The sequence below is a fragment of the Chanodichthys erythropterus genome, chromosome 4 (assembly GCF_024489055.1).
Source record: "Chanodichthys erythropterus isolate Z2021 chromosome 4, ASM2448905v1, whole genome shotgun sequence".
Taxonomy (NCBI): Eukaryota; Metazoa; Chordata; class Actinopteri; order Cypriniformes; family Xenocyprididae; genus Chanodichthys; species Chanodichthys erythropterus.
In genome coordinates, this window is record NC_090224.1 from 37,692,892 (window position 1) to 37,717,382 (window position 24,491).

The 24,491-nt window shown below is 43.4% G+C and overlaps 1 pseudogene; it reads left to right on the plus strand.

Moving 5' to 3' along the window:
• The first annotated feature begins 4,052 nt into the window (after positions 1-4,052).
• Positions 4,053-24,279, plus strand: LOC137018316 (G-protein coupled receptor family C group 6 member A-like; annotated as a pseudogene).
• Positions 24,280-24,491: the final 212 nt, after the last annotated feature.

Genomic DNA, 24,491 nt, shown 5'->3' on the forward strand with positions numbered 1-24,491 from the left:
GACATAAAAACAAGAAAAGGGATTAAAAGAATAAAAATAATACGTATAAAATAAAATGCAAACAGTTCGGACATAGCACAGTGCTCAATCAGTAAATGCATAGATAAAAAGATGTGTTTTGAGTCTGGATTTGAATGTGGCTACTGTTGGAGCACACCTGATCTCTTCTGGAAGCTGGTTCCAGCTGCGGCTGGCATAACAGCTAAAAGCAGACTCTCCTTGCTTTGAGTGAACCCTTGGTATTTCTAAATGACTTGATCCTGATGATCTGAGTGATCTGTTAGGTTTATATTCTATGAGCATATCTGCAATGTATTGAGGTCCTAGGCCATTGAGTGATTTATAAACAAGTAACAGTACTTTAAAATCAATTCTAAATGCAACTGGAAGCCAGTGCAAGGACCTGAGGACTGGTGTGATGTGTTCATGTTTTCTGGTTCTGCTCAGAATCCTGGCAGCAGTGTTCTGTACGAGCTGCAGCTGTCTTATGGTCTTTTTGGGAAGACCAGTGAGGAGCCCATTACAATAATCCACCCTGCTGGTGATGAAAGCATGAACAAGTTTCTCTAAGTCTTGACTGGAGACAAAGCATTCTTGCAATATTTTTGAGATGATAATATGCTGATTTAGTTATTGTCTTTACATGGCTACTGAAACTCAGGTCTGACTCCAAAATCACACCAAGATTCCTGACTTGATTTTTAGTTGTTTGACCCCTAGAGTGAAGGTACGTGTTCACTTTGAGAACTTCATCTTTGTTTCCAAACAAACACAATGACTTCAGTTTTGTCTTTGTTTAACTGAAGGAAGTTTAGGCACATCCAATTTTTAATTTCATCAATGCATTGGCAAAGGGAGTCATTGGGGCTGTAGTCGTTAGGTGATAGGGCTAGGTAAATCTGGGTGTCATCTGCATAGCTGTGATATGCAATTTGGTTCTTTCTCATTATTTGGCTCAGGGGCAGCATATATAGGTTGAACAGGAGGGGTGCAAGTATTGAACCTTGAGGGACTCCGCATGCCATGGATGTCCACTCTGACTTATGGTCACCGATACTCACATAATAACCTCCCTTCTAAGTATGACCTGAACCATTTAAGGACCATCCCAGAAAGCCCAACCCAGTTTTCCAGCCTGTCAAGAAGAATGTTGTGATCGACAGTATCAAATGCAGCACTGAGGTCGAATAGAACCAGCACTGATAATTTACCTGTATCTGTTTAGGAGAATATTATTTATTATTTTTATGAGCGCTGTCTCTGTGATGTGATGCGGTCGGAAACCAGATTGAAAGTTGTCAAAGTATCCATTCAAGCTTAAAGGTGCCATAGAATGCTTTTTCACAAGATGTTATATAAATCTAAGGTGTCCCCTGAATGTGTCTGTGAAGTTTCATCTCAAAATACCCCATAGATTTTTTTTATTCATTTTTTTAACTGCCTATTTTGGGGCAACATTAAATATGTGCCGATTCAGCGTGCTTTCCCTTTAAATACTCGTGCTCTCCACCCCCGAGCGACTCTATAATACATTGCATAAACAAAGTTCACACAGCTAATATAACCCTCAAAATGGATCTTTACTGTTGGAGAGATTTATAAAGAATGAAGTTGTGTTTATGTGCAAATAACAAACACCTGTGTCTTGTTACAGTAATTGGCGTAAAGAGACCACATAAAAGATCAGGAGAATCAGAAGCTGGCAGACAGGGACAGACTGCTGACTGGTGGAGTGCTGGAGATCTCATGAGCTCTGGAGAGCTGAAGTTTATGTTATTATAAATATTGAGCGCTGTGAGCGCGACTTTCTGTTTTGAGTGTGAAAACAATAAAAGCCACCAGCAGCAGTCAAGCTGACCCCTCCTCTTCCTTCCTAACATAAGAAACTTGTTATACTTAAGAATTTGTTCAGCTGATTTTCAATTATCTTGCCTATGAAAGGAAGATTTGAGATTGGTCTGTAGTTGCTTAATATGGTGTTATCTAGATTGCTCTTTTTCAGGAGGGGCTTAACAACTGCAGTTTTCAGGGTTTTTGGAAAAGTCCCAGAAGAAGTGAGGCGTTTACCACTTCTAGGAGATCTGCTTCTAAAAAGTTTTTTGGAAAAAAGCTGTGGGAAGTTTGTCAAGGGCGCAGGTTGATGTTTTAAGGTGCTGTACTGTATCTTTCAAAATTTTACCATCAATTGCTTTGAAATCAGACATAATAGCTACTTTCTGAGGTTGTGATCTGATCTGTGCTGATCACCTTTCTGATATTATTGATTTTCTCAGAGAAGAGGGAAGCAAACTCACAGCAAATGCTGTGTATCCCTGCTGCTAATGTTTCTGATTATGGAGTTACCCACTATCAGAGTCCTGGGCTCGGCTGCTCTATGAGCTGAAGCGGCGGTTTGGGAAACGCTACGTCTTTTCAGTGTTAGCTGCTGACTGATTCGATCTGTGTCTGATCATGTTTGGGGATTCCTCACCCACATTCATCATGTATGGAGATTCCTCACCCACATTCATTAACACTTCAAATCTGTTCTCCAGATGTATTGGTGGTGGTAGGGAACCAGTGTTTGGGGTTGAGGATGCTACTGCAATATGTGATACTCGTGACAATCTGATGTCTCGAGTGCCTTTGGGTCTCGCTCCCTGTTTGTGCCATCGATTAGTATGTTGATCAGTTATGACACTCAGTATGGTCTGTTTAGGAGCATTAGATTCATTGGACACACTGACTGTGTGATGAGGACGTCCATGACGAAGCTCTGTTGTGTGTTCCTTCTGGTTTGGTAGTCCCGCAAGTAACTTTGTTTCAAGAACTGCAATCCTTTGTAGAAGTCTGTGGCAGTTTGTGCAGCAGGTAGATTCTTCAACCAGAAGACCATGCTATGTTTCAGGTGAATAGCTAGTGTAATCGATCTAATCTAAAAGTGAATTTAGCTGCCAAAGTCAATATAGTGGAATAAAAACAATGCCTAGTCTTTTTCACTGCAACTTCAAAGGAAGTAAGACAACTAGCACTGGATATCTGAGGTAATTTTATGTTACACTGTTTGCTAGCCTCACGTAATGATCTCGGTAGCGTTTCCCAAAAGCATCGTAAGCCTAAGTTGATCGTAGCTCCATTGGGTTCAATGGAGCTACGATCAACTTAAGCTTACGATGCTTTTGGGAAACTCTGCCCTCATCATTAATACTTCTCACTATTTATTCCAAGGGTATGACTGATTGTATTCCATATATCCATTTTCTTTAAAGTATCCTTGAAAAAGGGTTTTGACATGTCAAACAGTGATGGCTTTTTCTGGACCTCGGCGATAATCTACTCTGCAATGTCGTCTGCCATTTTAAATGCGTGAGCCTTTAAATTAGAATGGATTCTCAATAGCTGTCAGTGTTTTATCATTCAACAGCTCGAAAAAAAGAATCATTCTGAAAGTGATCCCAATGATATAGTTTCTCTATATCATTATCATTATATCTGTGGTGTGGACTCTGCTATTCTTTTAAATTAAGAACGATTTTTAGAACTTCATGCAAAGCTTCACGTATGTGTGCCTAAAACCTCTTTCTATTTTATGCTCATTGCTTGTTTTTATAGCTATTGCTTCAGTTGGTTGGTTTTCATTTCCCAATTCACTTTTCTTAGCACTGCTGCTGACCTCTAGAAGCAGACGGATGTTCCCTTGTACAGTATCTACCCTTAATGCATATTAACAGTGTGACTGTTAATTTTTATCAGCTTTTGGAGTGTTTCACCTCCAGACCCACCAAACCACCCAATCTTGAAGTCTCAGTTTTATTTGTTCTGCCATCATTTCTTGCCATCTCAAATAAAACGAAAACAACTGTTACTGTAACTTCCAGAAAGAGTCGACATTCCATCACAGGCTGCAAAAATGTGGCAGAGCAGGTGAATTTCTCCACTTCTCTGGTAAAGAGGTAATATTCAGACACCTCAGTTCACCTCCAAAGCCAGCCCTCATGTTCACGTCACCCACAAAGCAGAACCAGTTTTACAATAAATAGATCCTTGACACAATGCTTCATACATTCACAGCCATGAAGTCCTGTCTTGAGGTTTGTGTGCTGGCCGTGATGATGCTGAGCTTGGGATTGTGGGTCCATTGCGACATTCCCAGCTCCCTGTGCAGATCGTACATGGAAGGAGACGTTAACATCGCAATTTTGAGCTCGATTCACTCAAAAGTATTCAACCTTCATAAGCGAACTAGACCTGAGCCATTCGTCTGTACTGAATGAGTATCCGCAAGGCTTTCTCATATTTTTAAATGCTGCTGACACCAAAAACTGATCATTTGGATACTTACTAATACTAAGATCACCAGATTTCTGAAATGGAAAGTATTGACAAGTTCAGTGATCAAAATGTCATTGAAATCTCATTTGTTATCATCTGAGAATTAAAAAACAATGCATTTTTTAAATTGTTGTGGGATCCATGTACTATTATTATAATTAATAATACATAATCTCACAGCTGGTCACCTAAGTAATTAATACTAAGAAGTATCTTTCTCTTTTTGCCAGTTTTGATCTGATCACATTTCTATAATCGCTGGGTGCCATCTTTGCAATTGAAGAAATCAATAACTCCATGTTGCTTCCAGGGATTAAGCTGGGATATGAAATCTGTGATCCCTGTGCATCTCCCACCAAAGCACTGCACTGTGTGGAACATTTACTGGCAATTAACGACTCTCTGCCGGCCCTTTCAGACTACTCAGACTTTCGTCCGCCAGTGAAAGCTTTTCTGGGAGAAAGATACTCAGAGTTATCCATCGCTATTGCCAAACTCCTCAGCCTCTACCTGTGTCCTCAGGTAATTTCTTAACTCTGCACCTCATTAAAGCCAGAGTTTGCATGAATAATTCACCAAATAATGTTCCGCCATCTTTTACTTGCACTCATGTTTCAAATGTATTTTTTTTCCAAATGTATTTCTTCTGTGAAGAATCTTCATGCCGCTTTTTTCCAAAAAACAACAGTTCATAGCCTATCAAACTCCAAGAAGAACAAAGAGTACCCTGAAAGGACAATTAAAGCAATTAAACGTAATAAAACTGTAGTTCTTATGACTTGCATGCTATATTCCATGAATTCTGAAGTCATTTGATCTGATGCTTTGGCAAATCTTTGCTTGATGGTTCCATAAAGAACCTTTAACATCAATGGAACTTTCCCATTCTACAAAGGTTTGCTACAGTGGAAAAAGTTTTTTCATTTGTTTGTTTTGTAGATTTTTAAATAAAAAGGATTCTTCTCACAAAGCAAAAATGGTTTCTTTTAAGAAATGATCACTAAAAGGTTTCTTTGGGAAACAAAAATGGCTCATCTATGGCATCACTGCAGCAATTTGAACCCATTTTGAACCCTTGTGTAGATTCAAAACTGGAAAGAGTACCACTGATAAACACTTGTAAACAAATGTTGGTCTGTCCGTCACACAAAGCTAGCATGGCTTTAGAGTAATATTGTCACGATCACCTGTGAGAGTGCCCTTCAGCCACTAGAGGGCACTCCTTCCCGGACTCTCTGTTTCACCCATTTCTTGGACTACATTTCCCATACACACTCCCCGGACTAATCACTATTCATCATTGCACCAAGCTGTTGTTTATTTTGTCATTAGTGTCTGTGTATTTAGTCTGAGTTGTTTCTGTCTGTTCTTGTGGTTCATTGTTGAATGTCACCCTCGAGTCTGATCCCTGGTTTTCATGTTTCCCCGTTTTGGTTTGTAGTTTCGTGTTTCGTGTTTCTTGTTTTATGTTTGGACTGTTGTTTTGGATTCTGACCCCTGCCTGTACTCTGGATTACGCCTTATGGAATTGCCCTCAATAAACACCTTTGCTGCAATTGGATCTTTACATCTTGTTCTTGTGCACCCGTGACAAATATAGCACACAAATCATATTTGGAGCTTGACGTGCTGAATAAAGTCATCTTCTGATGACAGAATTGTCAGTTTTGGGTAAGCTATTGCTTTAAGACCAGTAAAACTTTCCGATGTATGAGCAAAACTCACAATGAAGACACTTTTTAAACCAAGCAGCTTTCTGTTGGTCTTTTGAATTTGCATGACCAACTTGAAGCCAATGTGTGGGGGAGTCTTTCGTCCTCACGCAAAAGTCCCAATCATGTGGATTCCACTGCACTCGCAACCAAATCAATCAAAAATCACAGCCAATCAGAAGAGCGTGTGGGCAGAGTCTTTCTGCACTCGCAACCAAATCAATAGAAAATCACTGCGAATTAGAAGAGCATGTGGGCGGAGTCTCTCTGCAAACACACTACATTTGCCACCAAATCAATCCAAAATCACAGCCAATCAGAGAGCGTGTGGGTGGAGTGCTTGCGCACTGAACTCGCAACCAATTGGATCAATTCACAATCAAATGCATAAATATTAAACCATTTTAACATTATTAAAAACACATACTGAGTGGCTGAAACAGTTTTTGTCATAAAATACTTGTTTGTTTACAGTTTTAACATTCTTGTTTACTTTTATTTATTTTCAAGCTCTGAGGTGAATTATGTTGTTTCATTATGGCTATAAAAGGCAAACAAAATAATATCCAAACTCACAATAATTTTTTTAACATTAAATAAGGCACATAATCAGCACCTGTGATTATCATTGTCATAATGTACATTGTTGTTTCAGTCATGACATTACAGGGATAAAAAAAAAAAAAAAGTTTCTAAAATAGAATCGTTGTATATTGCTATCGCAGCTTGTTAAGACAAACTGATTAACATGGAAAAGATGCCTTTTATCATGTCACAGCATTGCATCTGTTTAGGACACCGTGTTAAGCAACTACCTTTATCTGTCAACAGGTCAGCACCTCATCCTCATCGCCAGTCCTAAGCGACAAACTGCGGTATCCGTCCTTCATGCGCGTGATTCCGAGTGACATCTACCAAGCTCAGGCGCTGGTCAGGCTCATATCTTATTTCTCATGGAACTGGGTTGGTGTCGTGTATGGAGATGATGACTACGGTAGAGCGGCCTACCAAAGCTTCATGCAAGAGTCAGCGGGAAAAATATGTGCTGACTTTGAGAAAGTGGTACCACACTACTTGGACCACGTCGATGTTGAAAAGTACATCAAAGATGCTGCCAAGACCATAAGAGAGTCTTCTGCCAAGGTGGTGCTGCTCATTCTGAAGCCACAGCTGGTGGAGAAGCTTTTCAAGGAGATGATCCAGACCAACACAAGCAGAGTCTGGATTGCAAGTGATGCCTGGGCCATGTACCGGCCCTTAACAAAGATGAACGACATAAACAAAGCGGGTAAAATATTTGGCTTTTCCTTTTCCATGGGAAATATACCAGGGTTTGAAGACTACTTGAGAAACCTCAGGCCAACGGCAGGAGCAAGAAATGATTACATAGAAGAGTACAAGCAGCAGAGACTGAACTGCTCGCTGTGGCCCTCGAACTGCACTGTAGATGACATTCTGTACGCAGTGGACCACAGAGAGGCCTACGGAGAGAGGGTGGCCATATATGCCATAGCGCATGGGCTCAGGACACTCCTGAAGTGCGACGAGACCGCCTGCTCCGGAGAGACCAACTTCCCACCCTGGAAGGTGAGATTTTTCTAGACAACATCTCTATACATGAGAACACTTTAGCGTGAGGTTCAGCTTGTTAACATGACATTTATTAGTCAAGGTTAATGGTTATTGTTAACTGTTGTTTGTTCGCAATACATTAACTGATGCTTTTTGTTACAACTGTTGGCAAAAATATGGTAAAAAATGCATTAGTATATGTAGAAATCAATGTTAACCTAGATTAGGGTTTCCCAAGTGGGGGTTTGTGAGTGGATTAAAAAATGTATATGTACATCATATGTAAAATTAAAATAAATTAATGAGGCTGCATGATAACATCCGCTGTTTTCAGCGTCTCAAAACCTGTTTTCAGCCAGTGGAACTGGAGCCTGTTGTGAATAGGCTGCGTGTTTCCTCAGACTTGAGGAACGAACAGTGATGTAACACCAGTATATCAGCAGCTCACATAAACTACCAGTACTATCATCTGTCCTTTTTGGAGATAAACTGAAACAAAAAACTGTTGACTCACGTTTGGTCGCTCTCGCGCACACAGTTTTGTATTTTTAAATATAAAGAGCAATGTAGTGCAGCGCAAACACTGAGCTAGATGAATAAATGCTGTCTATTGTTCATTGATAATGAATTAAACCTTACTGTAAATACCATGTTCTCCAGTGTTTTTGTAACAAGCATTTAGCAAGCATGAACTACAGTGTAATAAATTGTGTAATCTCAAGAACACATTCTTTTTTGCAGCTAGTGGAAAGTATGCGCCGTTTGAATTTCACGCTCGATGGCAATAGATATTTCTTTGATGAACACGGTGACTTTGTGGATGGTTACGACCTCATAATGTGGAAGGAAAATGGTGATGAACGAATTATTGAAACTGTGGGAAAATTCCTCTTAAAAAAAGGAGATGTAGAGATCTTCAGTGAATACCAGTCGATAAGTAACAGCGTGAGTTGTGCTGTCTCTATTCTAGCAATTCTGTTGACCACCACAATAAGAAAACTACTGACAATCATTGAGATGTCTCTCTTTTATCCTCCAGCTCGACTCTTCCAGGTGCTCAGCGTCTTGCGAACCTGGTACTGTGAAGAACCAGTCAAAGATCTCCTGCTGTTACAACTGTGTTAATTGTACTGAAGGAAATTATACTAATGGATTTGGTAAATCAAAATTCATGTTCTGTTGATGCTTCTTCTAGCACTAATGCTGACATTTTGGCCAATAGCCTTCAAAATTGTATAAATTATGTTTTATTAACTAAGTTTGAGCAATCCGTGTTTTCACTGTTATACGCTGTTATACGGTACACATCTTCTTAAAGAGTACAGAATCTCCAGATCAAAAAACAGGTGAAGAAGAAGCAGAAACAAGCGATCGAAGCACTGCTGATGCACATGTAAAATAATAACGTGATCATCAAACATTCAACAGCCTATAAAATGTTGACAGCACATTACCCCACTACTTTCCAGGTCAATTAATATATGGAAATAGTACAGCACCTCACCTGACCAACACAGCAATTCATTACAGTTTAGAGTAATTAGTTACAGTTAAGAATCCACTGACAATCACAATCAGAGAGAGGGGTAACAAGCCCTGATATTAGCTGCTTCCAATATACCAAAAAAATAAAGAAAAAAATGTTATTAGGGCTGATAGAGATATATATTGTGCTTTCCTAGAACAAATTTGATGCATTTTCATGATGACATGCATTTTCTTTTTCAGATTTCCCTGAATGCCTGAGATGTCCAGAATGACTGTGGTCTACTGTGAGAGCAAGTAAATGTGAGAAATTTAAGGAGATATATCTGTTTTGGACTGAAAGTTATCCCATAGCTCTGTTAGCAGCTACAGCAATAGGCTTGGCTCTGGTGTTCACCTCATTCATCATTTTCAGTGTGCACAGATACACCACAGTCATCAAAAAGGCTGACAATACAATGTCTTGTTTTATGTTTCTGGGGATGACGGTCAGCTTTGTAAGCGTTATCATGTTCATCGGCAGGCCAACTGTGCATCATTGCAGGGCACAGCAGGCCTTGTACGGTCTTGGTTTCACCCTGTGTGTTTCTTGCATCCTGGTTAAAGCCTACCGCACTTTCTTGGCTTTCATGGCCTTTGATCCGGACAAGCAGCACCAGCTTAAAAAGCTCTACAAGCCTGTTATCAATTTGGTCCTGCTTACGGGTGCTCAAGGACTCATCCTGTTGTTATGGATGACTCTGGGAAAGTCTCCTGTACCAGATATAAAGTGGCCTGGTACTGGCCTAGAAAAATATGTTGTCTGCGACGAGGGCTCCATTATAGGTTTTGGGGTGATGCATGGTTACATAGCTCTATTGGCCTTCATTTGTTTCTTTCTTGCATTCAAGGGTAGAAAAGTCCCACATGATTTCAATGAGACTGGGGTCATCATTTTCAGCATGTTGATTCATCTGTTTGTTTGGCTTTGCTTTATTCCCATTTATATTGAAAGAAACAAGACTGAACAACGGCACATCGTTCAGGCTTCAGCCATCCTGGTTTCCAACTATGGCATATTATTTTGTCATTTTGTCCCAAAGTGTTACATAGTCCTGTGGGAACTATCCGAGAACTCAAGGGCATCAATCATGGGGAGGTTAGCTGGAGGCGTTAAAGATGATGCTGCCTCGGACATTAACATATTAACATTAACAGACTCAGGCATCAACTCCCCTGGTGTAGGACCACTGGTGATAGAGATCAGTGCGATTTCTAAAGATGTTTCCAGTACTATAAAGACTGAGGATTTTTTTAATACAGATACAGGCAGTATAGATCCAACAGTGTCCCGCCATGTCCAGCTGAGGCAAAGACACAGTACGAAATAAAAATAGGAGTGTTGTCTTGCATTCTTCCAGCAATTACTGCAACAAACAAATCTTTCCTTGGCCAGAAAAGTTAATCTTCTTTCTTACATAAACTAGATTTTCATCTTACATACATTGTAAATAACTCAATACTGTATGTAACCACTTAGCAACTCATGATGAAAGTTGCTAAAAGGGTGATTTGATGATTTTTGCTATAAGTTTTTATATATTTATTCTTAATTTAAACATTTAGATATTAATGTACTAAATGTAATGGTGAAGTGTGTAATCCTAAAAATAACGAACCAAACTGTTGTTACCTCTGGCCCATGGCACAGAAATTACACACCTCTTGCTGTACTGTTCTTTTGCATATTGTAAAAACTGTACATTTAATAAACAATAAAAATGATTTGAGCTTTGAACTTTAATGACATTATCAGTGTCTGTCACTGTTTGTGATTCTTGTGGATCATTTTTCCCTGTTTAAATCCTTTGCCAGCAGATTGCGGACATCACTGGCAGAAATCCAGGGAGGATTTCAGTCAGAAGTAAACATCTATAAATTCTCCAACCTCAAGACACATTGAACTTAATTCACCATGTGCTACTGTTGGTTGTTGTTCAATTTCACAGAAACAAAATTGAAACAGTCACTTAAACAGTTTTTTAATGAAAACTCTTACCACTGTAGAAAAAAAACTGAAGTCACTTAAGATTTTTACTGCACATTGTGATTATAATGCATATACTGTATAATGTTAATTCAATCAGAATTAACCAGGGGTAAAAAAGAAAAAGAAAAGAAAGAATACAAGGTAACCAGCAGGGTATCTGATTAGAGAGATGAGCTCATGGTCTTAAGCTTTATTCCTGTAGCGTGATCATGTGTGTGGGAAGGACTGGAAGCTTCAATCCTGTTCTTCAGTCTTGGGCTCACTGTGGCATACAAAACACCAACTGGTCAGTGATAATAAGTAGAGAAAGTGTGGACAGGGTCAGTGAAGGACAACAGAAGACAACTGGTATGGTGCGTAAACAAGAACCAAGTTGAGGTTTTCTGGCACACCACTTTCAATCTGCAGTTGATAAAACTGATCAAAAGAAAAGGAACAGGATTCTCCCATCAACATGGGGTGCTCCCCCTCTAAAGGTCAACTATTTAGTAAAAAAGCTTTGCTGTCTGGTTCACCGGAAAGCAAGAAAAATGCTGACCTGCCCTCTGATGGGGCAGAACTTCAAATCAAAGAAGAGATAAACACTGCTTCAGAAACAAAAGTAACGTAACACATTACATAAAAACTAAGTAATGCAATTCGTTACTTGTTTTAGGGAGTAATGCAATATTGTAATGAATTACTTTTAAAAGTATCTTTCCCCAACACTGGTTGTATTATAAAGTGACCATTAATTTGATGTTTATTATTAATTTATTGTGTATTGCACCATCTCGGCCCTGGATCATTGGCTAGTCCTGAAGAACACAACATTTACCAGCGTAAAGACAATAAACAAACTGTTCTGAGAGGGATGCAATGCATGACATTCTGAATTAAGTATTACACAGTGGTGTAGTCCTAAAAAAATAAGTGGTGTACTATTAGTACACTCAGTTTTATATTATTTATTACTATATAAGCGTATCAGTTTGACAGAATTGTCTACTTCATTGTGTTATAAGAAGTCAAACTATCATTTTCCATTATAAAAGCATTTGTTATGAAAAAAATAGCCTATACACATAGCCTATAGAAACAAGATGTCACAGATGTAATATAAATCTAGTGAATTCCCTTAATTGTCACGGTTGCACACAAGAACAGGATGGTAGATCCAAGTGCAGCATAAGTATTTATTGGGTAGTCCAGAAACGTAAATCCAAGGCAGGCAAGAGGTCAAAATCCAGATAATCAGTCCACAAAACAACAAGCCAGAGATACAAAACAGTGCACGTAACAAATACAACAAACCATAACCAAGGACAGACACAACTGAGTATAAATAGACAGACACTAATGATGAAACACAAAACAGCTGAGTGCAATGAGTGTAATAATGAGTCCAGGGGTGAATATGGGAATTGTAGTCCAAGGGGTGAAAACAAGAGTCCAAGATGGAGTGCCCTCTAGTGGCTGATGGGCACTCTCACAGGTGATCGTGACATTACCCCCCCTCAAAGGAGCGGCTACCAGACGCTCCACCAGACAAAACAAAAACACCAAAACTCAGGAGGGAGGTGGACAGGAGGAGGATCAGGGGGAGGGATGGCGGGTCAGATCCAGGGTGCCCAACAGGTAGCCAGGGCGGTGCTGGAGGAACTGACCAGGCTGGTTCCAGCGGTTCTGGAGTCCTGGCTGAGAGCCAGGGTGGCGCTGGAGGAACTGACCAGGCTGGTTCCAGCGGTTCTGGAGTCCTGGCTGAATACCAAGGTGGCGCTGGAGGAACTGACCAGGCAGGCACTGGCAGGTCTGGATTCCTGGCTGAGTGCCAGGGCGGTGCTGGAGGAACAGACCAGGCGGGTCTCAACGGTTCTGGTAGTCTGGGCAGCGGCGGCAGGGCAGAAGGCTTGGATGGCGGCGGCAGGGCAGAAGGCTTGGATGGCGGGAGCAGGGCAGAAGGCTTGGACGGCGGCGGCAGGACTAGCCAAGGGTGCTTCGAGGCCATATCAGGGTGAGCGGGCAGCTCGGTAACGGCCTCCGTGGCTGTATCAGAGAGAGCGGCCAGCTCGGTGACGGCCTCTGTGGCCGTATCAGGGAGAGCGGCCAGCTCGGTGACGACCTCCGTGGCCGTATCAGGGAGAACGAGCAGCTCGGTGACGGCCTCCGTGGCCGTATCAGGGAGAGCGGCCAGCTCGGTGACGGCCTCCGTGGCCGTATCAGGGAGAGCGGACAGCTCGGTGACGGCCTCCGTGGCCGTATCAGGGAGAGCGGAGGACTCAGGGACGGCAACGTGCTCAGGCTGGAGCTGCTCTGGGACGGCCGCGTGCTCAGGCTGGGGCTGCTCTGGGACGGCAGCGTGCTCAGGCTGGGGCTGCTCTGGGACGGCAGCGTGCTCAGGCTGGGGCTGCTCTGGGACGGCAGCGTGCTCAGGCTGGGGCTGCTCTGGGACGGCAGCGTGCTCAGGCTGGGGCTGCTCTGGGACGGCAGCGTGCTCAGGCTGGGGCTGCTCTGGGACGGCAGCGTGCTCAGGCTGGGGCTGCTCTGGGACGGCAGCGTGCTCAGGCTGGGGCTGCTCTGGGACGGCAGCGTGCTCAGGCTGGGGCTGCTCTGGGACGGCAGCGTGCTCAGGCTGGGGCTGCTCTGGGACGGCAGCGTGCTCAGGCTGGGGCTGCTCTGGGACGGCAGCGTGCTCAGGCTGGGGCTGCTCTGGGACGGCAGCGTGCTCAGGCTGGGGCTGCTCTGGGACGGCAGCGTGCTCAGGCTGGGGCTGCTCTGGGACGGCAGCGTGCTCAGGCTGGGGCTGCTCTGGGACGGCAGCGTGCTCAGGCTGGGGCTGCTCTGGGACGGCAGCGTGCTCAGGCTGGGGCTGCTCTGGGACGGCAGCGTGCTCAGGCTGGGGCTGCTCTGGGACGGCAGCGTGCTCAGGCTGGGGCTGCTCTGGGACGGCAGCGTGCTCAGGCTGGGGCTGTTCTGAGAGCATCCTCCAGGCACGCAAGACCGCCACAACATAGAACGTGAGGACAGCCCTCTTGGCCCTCACTGGACTGATAGGGAGAGCATGCCGTACTGGAGCGGACTCACTGGCTGGAGCGGACTCACTGGCTGGAGCGGGCTCTGTAGTAGACCCACTGGCTGGAGCGGACTCACTGGCTGGAGCGGACTCACTGGCTGGAGCGGACTCACTGGCTGGAGCGGACTCTGGAGTGGACTCACTGACTGGAGCGGGCTCTGGAGTGGACTCACTAACTGGAGCGGACTCTGGGGTGGACTCACTAACTGGAGCGGACTCTGGAGTGGACTCACTGACTAGAGTGGACTCACTGACTGGAGCGGGCTCTGGAGTGGACTCACTAACTGGAGCGGGCTCTGGAGTGGACTCACTAACTGGAGCGGGCTCTGGAGTGGACTCACTGACTAGAGTGGACTCACTGACTGGAACGGGCTCTGGAGTGGAGTCACTAACTGGAGCGGGCTCTGGAGTGGACTTACTGACTGGAGCGGACTCTGGAGTGGACTCACTGACTGGAGCGGGCTCTGGAGTGGACTCACTAACTGGAGCGGGCTCTGGAGTGGACTCACTGACTGGAACGGGCTCTGGAGTGGAGTCACTAACTGGAGCGGGCTCTGGAGTGGACTTACTGACTGGAGCGGACTCTGGAGCGGACTCACTGGCTGGAGCGAGCTCACTGGCTGGAGCGGACTCACTGGCTGGAGCGGACTCACTGGCTGGAGCGGACTCACTGGCTGGAGCGGACTCACTGGCTGGAGCGGACTCACTGGCTGGAGCGGACTCACTGGCTGGAGCGGACTCACTGGCTGGAGCGGACTCACTGGCTGGAGCGGACTCACTGGCTGGAGCGGACTCACTGGCTGGAGCGGACTCACTGGCTGGAGCGGACTCCAAAAATTCAAGTCCTGTAGCCCTTCCATCTCACACGGAGGTAGAGGATCATCCAGGCAACAATTAAAAATCTCCTTCAGCGCCGCATCGTTGTACCTTAACCCCACCGCCATCGTCCAAAAGACCTTAGCGAAGCATCCTACCTCCCAGCCGTCCTGACGTTGGGCCATCAAAGCCCGAACTCGAGCCATCCGCTCCCTCGTGGTGGCTGGCGGAGGAATCCGGAAGCTCATGCTGCTGGATCTTTTGTGTGATGGTTTGTTCTGTCACGGTTGCACGCAAGAACAGGATGGTAGATCCAAGTGCAGCATAAGTATTTATTGGGTAGTCCAGAAACGTAAATCCAAGGCAGGCAAGAGGTCAAAATCCAGATAATCAGTCCACAAAACAACAAGCCAGAGATACAAAACAGTGCACGTAACAAATACAACAAACCATAACCAAGGACAGACACAACTGAGTATAAATAGACAGACACTAATGATGAAACACAAAACAGCTGAGTGCAATGAGTGTAATAATGAGTCCAGGGGTGAATATGGGAATTGTAGTCCAAGGGGTGAAAACAAGAGTCCAAGATGGAGTGCCCTCTAGTGGCTGATGGGCACTCTCACAGGTGATCGTGACATTAATAGGTTATAAATTCTACAAGTTAGCCAAATTTACCATAATTACTATAAAACTATATAAATTCTAATAAGGGAGGGTCATGAATAGTTTAAAAAGCTCCCTAATAATTGTTGGGGCAAGATTTGTCGTCCTCTTTTCAGTCTTTTGTTCATTTTGTCCATCAGTCTAGATCACGTTTGACTTTCTCTATAGCGTTATAAAGTGTTTAACTCTCAATAGAATTCAAATGGATCGCACATTTTATCATCAGTGTCGGGATGGCTCGTGGAAATCTTTTCACACTTTTGGAGCTTAATAAGATTCATAGTAGCAGCCTAGTATGTTTCGCTTTTGATTCGCGCACTAATGCATTAAATAAGCAAGGCTTCATTTGCGTTTATGGTCTTTTCAGTTTGTACGGGAACTTAGCGCTTATAAAAGCTCTGAACGCATGATGTAGGCTATATAATTAATGAATAGTCTTATTTCCTCACCACCATATTTCTCACGCCGAGACCGCTGCAGTGAGAGAACTGAAGAGAACAGTGAGAGCGCATGCGCTCAATGCGCCGCTCAAAACACCGAGCGGCTTTGATCGGAGTCTCTCACTGCAGCGCGAACACGCACAGCCTGGTTTTTAGCCGATGATGAGCGGAAAAAGGTAGAATGACAGAAGTGCTCATGCACCAATTACAACAAAGAATCGCGAGTTTACACAAAAGCATTGGACACACAGTTAAAGGAGAAGATAACAGGACATTATTTTATGGACTTTCGAAGCAAAAACAAGTGGGTATACGCAAATACTGATCCTTAGAAGTCGTAATACGCAAACAGCCCTGAGCAAAAAGTAAGCATACGGCGTATGCGTGCGTATCGCCCCGACTACACCACTGTGCTTACTATTTTTGTTTGTTTATTGTTTTTTATTTGTTTGTGTTTTAATAAATCAACTTTTTTTAAGGAATTTTCTTTGCATGAGTTAATGTGAACCTGTCGGTGAGCCAAAATCGGGGCTAAAATCATGCAGTCTGAACTCGGCATAAGTGTTTCAGGAGAAGGACACAAACCTGTAGTCATTAATATTCTTTTATTGTATCCATATTCAGGTTCAGATTTGATTGTTTCAGGTTCAGAATCATGAAAATATCTTTAAAATTGTATGTATGGCATAATTCTGTCCAGATTCAGTCAGTATAATATCATAATGAGATCATGTGAGAGGAATCTCTCATTGGAAATATCCCTCTATCTTCCCCTGTCACTCACAGAGATGTAAACTCACACAACAATGGGTCTCATTCGCTAATGCCGAGTTCAGACTGCACGATTTTAGCTCCGATTTTGGCTCGCCGACAGGTTTTGAGAAATCGCCGACAAATGCCAGAAATCACAGGCAATCACTGTGCTCGTTCACGCGAGTGACAATCACGCAGTGTGAATGAGCAAAGACACGATCTGAGACAATCGCCGATGAGTTGCCGACGCCCGTGAGATATTTGGCATGCTAAATATCTGGACCTGTCGGCGATTCAAAATCCTGCAGTGTGAAAAGTGTTCTGACTGAAAACTACATCGGCGATGACCGACAGCCAATGAGAGAGCAAGATACAGAGCAGCGGGGAGTTCGGGGAGGAGTTATGGACCACAATATCAGCAAGCATGGCTTCGTTTCAGATAAACATTACAATTCTATCAAACAGACACAAAGCACAAACATTTGCTTGACCATCCGCAACAGCAGCACATTGAAAAGTTATGTATTTACTTCCAACTCTCGTTGCAGAACACACAATCCACAGTCTCCCCAACCATTTTCTCCTCCATATTCCTCTTTTCTTTTTCTAGTTTTCGCGGCAAATCAGCACACAGGCATTTGATTCATCTGCGTATGAATGCGTATGAATGTTTTCACTAACAAACCATGATTCATCATTAAATTGTTATAAAATTTATTCTAAATTACAAAAAATGTAGGAACATTAGTGCAAAAATGACATTCTCTTGGTGGCCTTATAAACATGTTAAGATGAAATTTTAAACAAAGATATAAATCTTAAATAGGCCATATTTCATCATATATAGGCCTATCAGTAAAAAAAAAAAAAGAAAGGTGCTGTTACGTAACACAGGAGGTCGGAGACACAGGTAAAGGTTATGATGTTTATTGAGACAACCAGAGCAGTAGCAGGTGAATATCTCAGATGAAGTTTTCCAGAACAGAGCATATATCAAGACAGTAATACTTGACTTGATCTTCACACCAGGCTTGATGAAGGCAGAGAGACGTGGAGCCAGACAGAGGAGATATCCAGACAGGAATACTGAACTTGATCTTCACACCAGATACAACGACGACCAGGAGACTGGAACAGAGACTGCACATAGACACTCACGAAGGACTGGAGATCCTGGAGGATACAGGAGACACACTGGAGACAGGTAAGGAGTCCGTAAGGTAAGCATTCAGGTTAGTATGCATTAACGAGACCAGACAAGAGTGACTGTGAACGTCTTATATAGTGCCACTGATTGGACTGGTGATGAGTGACAGGTGCGTGTGATCAGTATTCTGGTGAGGGAGTGCGACGTGATTGGCTGGGTGCAGAGCCTGGTGTGTCTGTGACTGGTGCATCATAGCTCAAGCTGCAAGGTAACTCGGCATGAAGACGCAGATCTGCATATGTACAGCTAATCAGAGGTCTGTAATGTCTGTATACAAGGTGTTTATTGTGTTTGAACTTGTTTTGAGGATGCCACTCTTGGCAATGCTCGAAGATCTCGCTGTTTGAGAGTGATGAAAGCAAAGGGTGTGTGGAATGCCCTTATATGGACATGATGTGGGCGTGTTTTATGTAAATGACTAACCTCGGCAACCTCATGAACATTAGAACAAGGTTAAAGGCCTGTTCACACCAAGAATGATAATTATAAAGATAACTATAAAGATAACAATAACTATAACTATAAGATAACTAAAAAATTATAAAAATAACAATAACTATATTTGCGTCCACACCAACGAATGATAATGGTGCGTTTATTCTAATCACACACACTGCTGTTTCACAGTGTGTACATGTTTTTGCTGTTCTTGTTGCATTTATACGGCTTTAACCAGCAGATGTCATCAGCATGCTATGTTTTGAGTGAATAGCTAGTGTAATCGATCTAATCTAACAGTGAATTTAGCTGACAAAGTCAATATAGTGGAATAAAAACAAGACCTAGTCTTTTTCACTGCAACTTCAAAGTAAGCAAGACAATGTTGCGCTGGATACCTGAGGTAATTTTGTGTGCACTGTTAACTTGCCATAATAATCTCATTGTTAATACTTCTCAGCATTTATTTCCAAGGGTATGACCGATTGTTTTCCATATATCAGTTTTCTTTAAAGTATCCTTTAAAAAGGTGTTTTACAAGGGTAACTTGTCATCTCCTCTATTAGAATTCCAGCAGTGTAGACACTGCTAAGCGTATTACTGCCCTCCACAGGTCAAAGTTTGAACTAATTGTTATATACTATTGAACTAGCATATTGCATATAAAAATTAGTTCAAACTTTGACCTGTGGAGGGCAGTAATACACTTAGCAGCGTCTACACTGCCAGAATTCTAATAGAGAAGAAGAAGAAGAGAGCTAGTTCAAGATGAGCATTTCTGGTTAAAACTTATATAATTTTCTTTCTTTTTTTTTCAGAAAATGAGCAATGGTTTCACTAGATAAGACCCTTATTTCTCATCTGGGATCGTGTTGAACAATTTGAAGCTGCAGTGAAACTAATTATGACCTTCAACTGTTTGGTGCCTATTGAAGTCTACTGTAAGGAGAATAATGTTTTCATCAAAAACTTTAATTTCTTTTCGACTGAAGAAAGAAAGACATGGACATCTTGGATGACATGGGGGTGAGTAAATTATCAGGAAAGGTTTATTTAAAAGTGGACTAATCCTTTAAGAACAAAGTCAGGTGCATGCACATATGTTGTGAATTAGGCAGAAAGTTTTCGTGAGAAGTTCAAATGCGTATAAATACAAATCATGTTCTCAGTTATTAGTGAATGCGACCCAATGTGAGCAATGACCTAAGATTCATGTACATTTATCATTTTTAAATGGTCCAGTTATTGTTGACAATATGTAACATGAGTCATGGTGACGCCATAAAAAAAACAAAAAAAAAACTGCAGAAGTCAGAAAGGCAAACATGACTGGAAATGACCCTCCTATAGCTATAGGGAAGAGCAATAGCCATAGGGAAGACACAAAGCCTGTAAAAACACTCTCCTGCATTAATTTATAGAAAAAATGTTGAACATGCATCCCAGGACATTGTATGATTATAATAACTGTCTTGTAAAGTGACTCTTTGTCATGAACGCCAGTGAAGTTCCCTCGATCGGCCACCGGAGGTCTCACTCTCCCGAGTACTAACTGGACTACAAATCCCAGCGCCCACATACCTGGCCTGATTACGACGCACCTGATTCACGTCAGTCAGCTATTTAAGCCACACATACACACATACTCCTCGCGAAGTATTGTTTGCCCCGCAACAATTTCTGAGCGTTATTCCCTGTTTTCTATCTGCCTGTGTATCGACCTTGTTAGGATTACTGACCTTGGATCGTTTGCCGCCTGCCTGTTACCCTTTTTGCCTGGACTGCATTTCTGAATGTTTTGCTGATTGCCCCGATCTCTTGCCTGGTTATGACCACGATTCTGACACTTGTTGTTTACTCTGGTGATTCGACCCACGCCTGCCTGTATTTGAGTTTGCTGCTTACTAATAAACCGCTTATGGATCCCAATCCACCTGAGTCTGCGTCACACTCTTGCATTGTATTTTGCTTTACGTAAGTCTTAGGAGTGAACTGTTAGTTAACGTAACCCTACGTACATCATGTCTCCTATCAAATTAATGCTTATTTAATGACTTGCACTTTGGTGGACATCACCATCTCATAGAAGGCATTGTATGTTTCAAGTTCAAGTTCACATTTATTTATAAAGTACATTTAAAAACAACGTGTGTTGTACCAAAGTGCTGTACAATTTTACACGAGATAAAAGATAATAAAACTAATACATAAGATAAAATATAAAACATGCAAGATAGACCATAAACCACTCAAAATGCCCTTTTATAATTCAGGCAACATCATAAGCTAAAGAAAATAAATGAGTCTTTAGGCTAGATTTAAAAGTGTCGGTAACACTTTACTTGAAGGGGTGTGCATAAGACTGACATGACACCTTCATAATCTTGACATGACACGTGTCATGAATATGAAGGAGGTTTTATGAATGTTTATGACAACTGTCATTAAATGTCATTCGCTCAATTATGTCATTTTTAATGCAAAGATGACATTGTTTGAGATGTCTTTGTTACGACATCTTGACATAAACCAACACATCATAACCTGTCAGTGTCTTTGTCATGACAACTTCACATTAGCAAAACATCATAACCTGTCATAAACATGACATAGCAGATTCAAACTTAAAAAAACTATTTAGCTTTATGGGTTAACATTACATTACATTATTTTGGTAACATTTCAGTATAGGGAACTGTCACGGATCCCTTGTTCCCCTGGACTCCATTTCCCAAGATCCTCCTGTTCTCCACACCTGCACTCACTTCCCTCGTCAGCTCCTCATCATCACGGATCACCTGCACCTGGACTCTATCATCTGCACTCCCTTTATAATGCACTCACTCCCTGCACTCCTTGTCCGTTCTCTGTTTAGCTTTGTGTACGTTTGGTGTAACCTGCCTGTGTTTTTTGAAGTAAACTGTCTATTATTGTGGAAATCTGTATCTGCCTCATCTCTCTACCAATACACGTAACAGAAGAACGGACCTTAATACCGACTGGATTTCCACAGAAAGATGGAAACTTTCCCCAGCTCCCTGGCTCCTATTCCTCCAATGCCTCCCACAACTCTGTCAGCTGGCGATCGGCTCATCGGGCTCCTACAGGTGGGTCGTTCGCTGGATAGGTATGTGGAGGAGTTTGTTGAGTTGGCTTATTTGACAGATTGGTCAGATGCTCATTTGATCGCCCTGTTTTTGGATGGACTGGACGAGGACACCATCCGCTTTTCTGAACCTGACGATTATGTTTCCTTAGCTGATGCTATAAATTTAGTTTTGTATTTAAATTGCTCCAAATTCTTTATCCAAGAGGTTCAGGATGTTAAGTGTTCCTCTCGTCCAGTCCTTCCAAAAACACGGGCAGCCTGGCCAGTCTGCCAAGCTCCGTCCTCCTCCTCATACCCCTCCAGCGAACTTCCTGCCTGTCCTACACGGAACCCACACTCCTCCACTGGGTCCCGAAAGCGGAGGAGGAGTAAGCAAACCGCTCCAGTCCCTCCAGAATCCGCTCCAGTCTCTCCAGAGCCCGCTCCAACCCTCTCCAAGCCTGCTGCTGAGCTCTCTCCAGTGTCCGCCAGCGAGCCCACTCCCGTTCCAACGGGCATTCTAATTGTGTTTGAGGGGATGGACTGGCCCTCAGCTCCAGCCGCCGCCTACGAGCCCTCAGCTCCAGCCGCCGCCTACGAGCCCTCAGCTCCAGCCGCCGCCGCCGAGCCTGCCGCTCCAGCCGCCGCCGCCGAGCCAGCCGCTCCTGCCGCCACCGAGCCCTTTATTATGATGAACTTTGCTCTAAAAGTCTTTAATTCAAGAACTGTTCACCCTCCCTGCCTCCCTCTCCCGCCTCCTCCCATGTGTGTCTACATCACTGAACCTTCACCTCAAGCCCCCTCGCCCAGATCTCCACCTCGGACCTCTGGGCGATTACCTTCACCCCGGCTCCAACCTCCCTCTGCTCCACCGTTGTCCATCAGTCCTCCAGTATCACCAGTCTCCATCCTGCCTCCACTCACACCTTGGTCATTCGTCAGCCTGCCCTCCCCTCTGGACTGCACTCCTCCGTCTCCGCTCCGTCACTCCGTCCCTCGGATTCAGTTGGCCTCCTCACTCCCCCCGGTGTTCGTTTTGTTGTCTGTCGCCTGTCTCCTACTGCGGCCTTCTGGAGCACCGGCTGCGCTTCGGTCAGCGGAGCCTTGGTTTCCGCCATCTCCCGCCGGTCCTTCAGCGCCGACTGGGCTTGACGGCGTGGAGGCTTCGGCTACTGACCCGCCATGGCTGCCCGCTGCATCTGACCCGCCATGGCTGCCCGCTGCATCTGACCCGCCATGGCTGCCCGCTGCATCTGACCCGCCATGGCTGCCCGCTGCATCTGACCCGCCATGGCTGCCCGCTGCATCTGACCCGCCATGGCTGCCCGCTGCACCTGACCCGCCATGGCTGTCTTCGTCTCCTGACCCGCCATGGCTTTTGAAACCGCCCTGGAGACCTCTACTCCAGTCTTCTCCTCCCCCTGCTCCGGCTTGAGGTCTCCAGGGCGCCCACCCCCCTCCCGGTTGTTCCATCTACGGCGCGAGGACGCGCCTACCGGGAGGGGGAGGTACTGTCACGGATACCTTGTTCCCCTGGACTCCATTTCCCAAGATCCTCCTGTTCTCCACACCTGCACTCACTTCCCTCGTCAGCTCCTCATCACGAATCACCTGCACCTGGACTCTATCATCTGCACTCCCTTTATAATGCACTCACTCCCTGCACTCCTTGTCCGTTCTCTGTTTAGCTTTGTGTACGTTTGGTGTAACCTGCCTGTGTTATTTGAAGTAAACTGTCTATTATTGTGGAAATCCGTATCTGCCTCATCTCTCTACCAATACACGTAACAGGAACACCTATATAAACGATTAACTATGACTTTTCCCTCAAACTCTTAATTTACTGCTTATTATAGTTAATTGTTAGGTTTAGGTATTGGGTAGGATTAAGAATGTAGAATAAGATCATGCAGAATAAGGCATTAATATGTGCTTTATAAGTACTAATAAATAGCCAATATTTTAGCCATATGAATGCTAATAGTAATAAGCAACTAGTTAAAAGACCCTAAAATAAAGTGTTACCATTATTTTATAACAGTGTCATCTTTTTTACGAAATTTGAAATTGTCTATTATCTGACCTTCTGTTGGAGGAAACTTAAAAAAAAAAAAGAAAAAAAAGAAATGAAAAATAGTCATGATGCTGTTATAAAATTATTTGTCAGATTCAATTTGTACCACTGTACTTGAGCTCAAGATACATATTTATGACACTATTATAATGGCCTCATGACAGCCAATGTCAAAACCAACGACATGACAGTTTAATGTAATGTTAACCCATAAAGCTAAATGATGTCAAGTTGTCATGACAAAGACACTGACAGGTTATGATGTATTGGTTTATGTCAAGTTGTCATAACTCGGACATCTCAAACAATGTCATCTTTGCATTAAAAATGACATAACTGAGTGAATGACACTTAATGACAGTTGTCATAAACATTCATAAAACCTCCTTCATATTCATGACATGTGTCATGTCATGATTATGAAGGTGTCATGTCAGTCTTATGCACACCCCTTCAAGTAAAGTGTTACCAAAGTGTCCAATGTGGGTGAAGACCTCACTCCAACTGGAAGAACTCAAGAAACAGAGAGAAGGAATTTATTGCATGAGCGGAGAGATCTTAGAGCAGAGTAAGGATGAAGAGCAGAGGACTCAGAATGGAGCCTTGCGGAACGCCACATGTGATCAGTGTTGAAGATGAGTTATGTTTGCCAATATTAACTGAAAAAGTGCGACCTTTGAGATATGAGGAGAACCAACTTAACGCAACTCCCTGAATACCAACCACTCTCTCCAGAAGATGTAATAACATGGTATGATCTATTGTGTCAAATGCTGTGCTGAGATCTAGAAGAATTAAGATGACCCCGTCCCCAGAATCCAGGGAGCATAAGATATAATTTTATC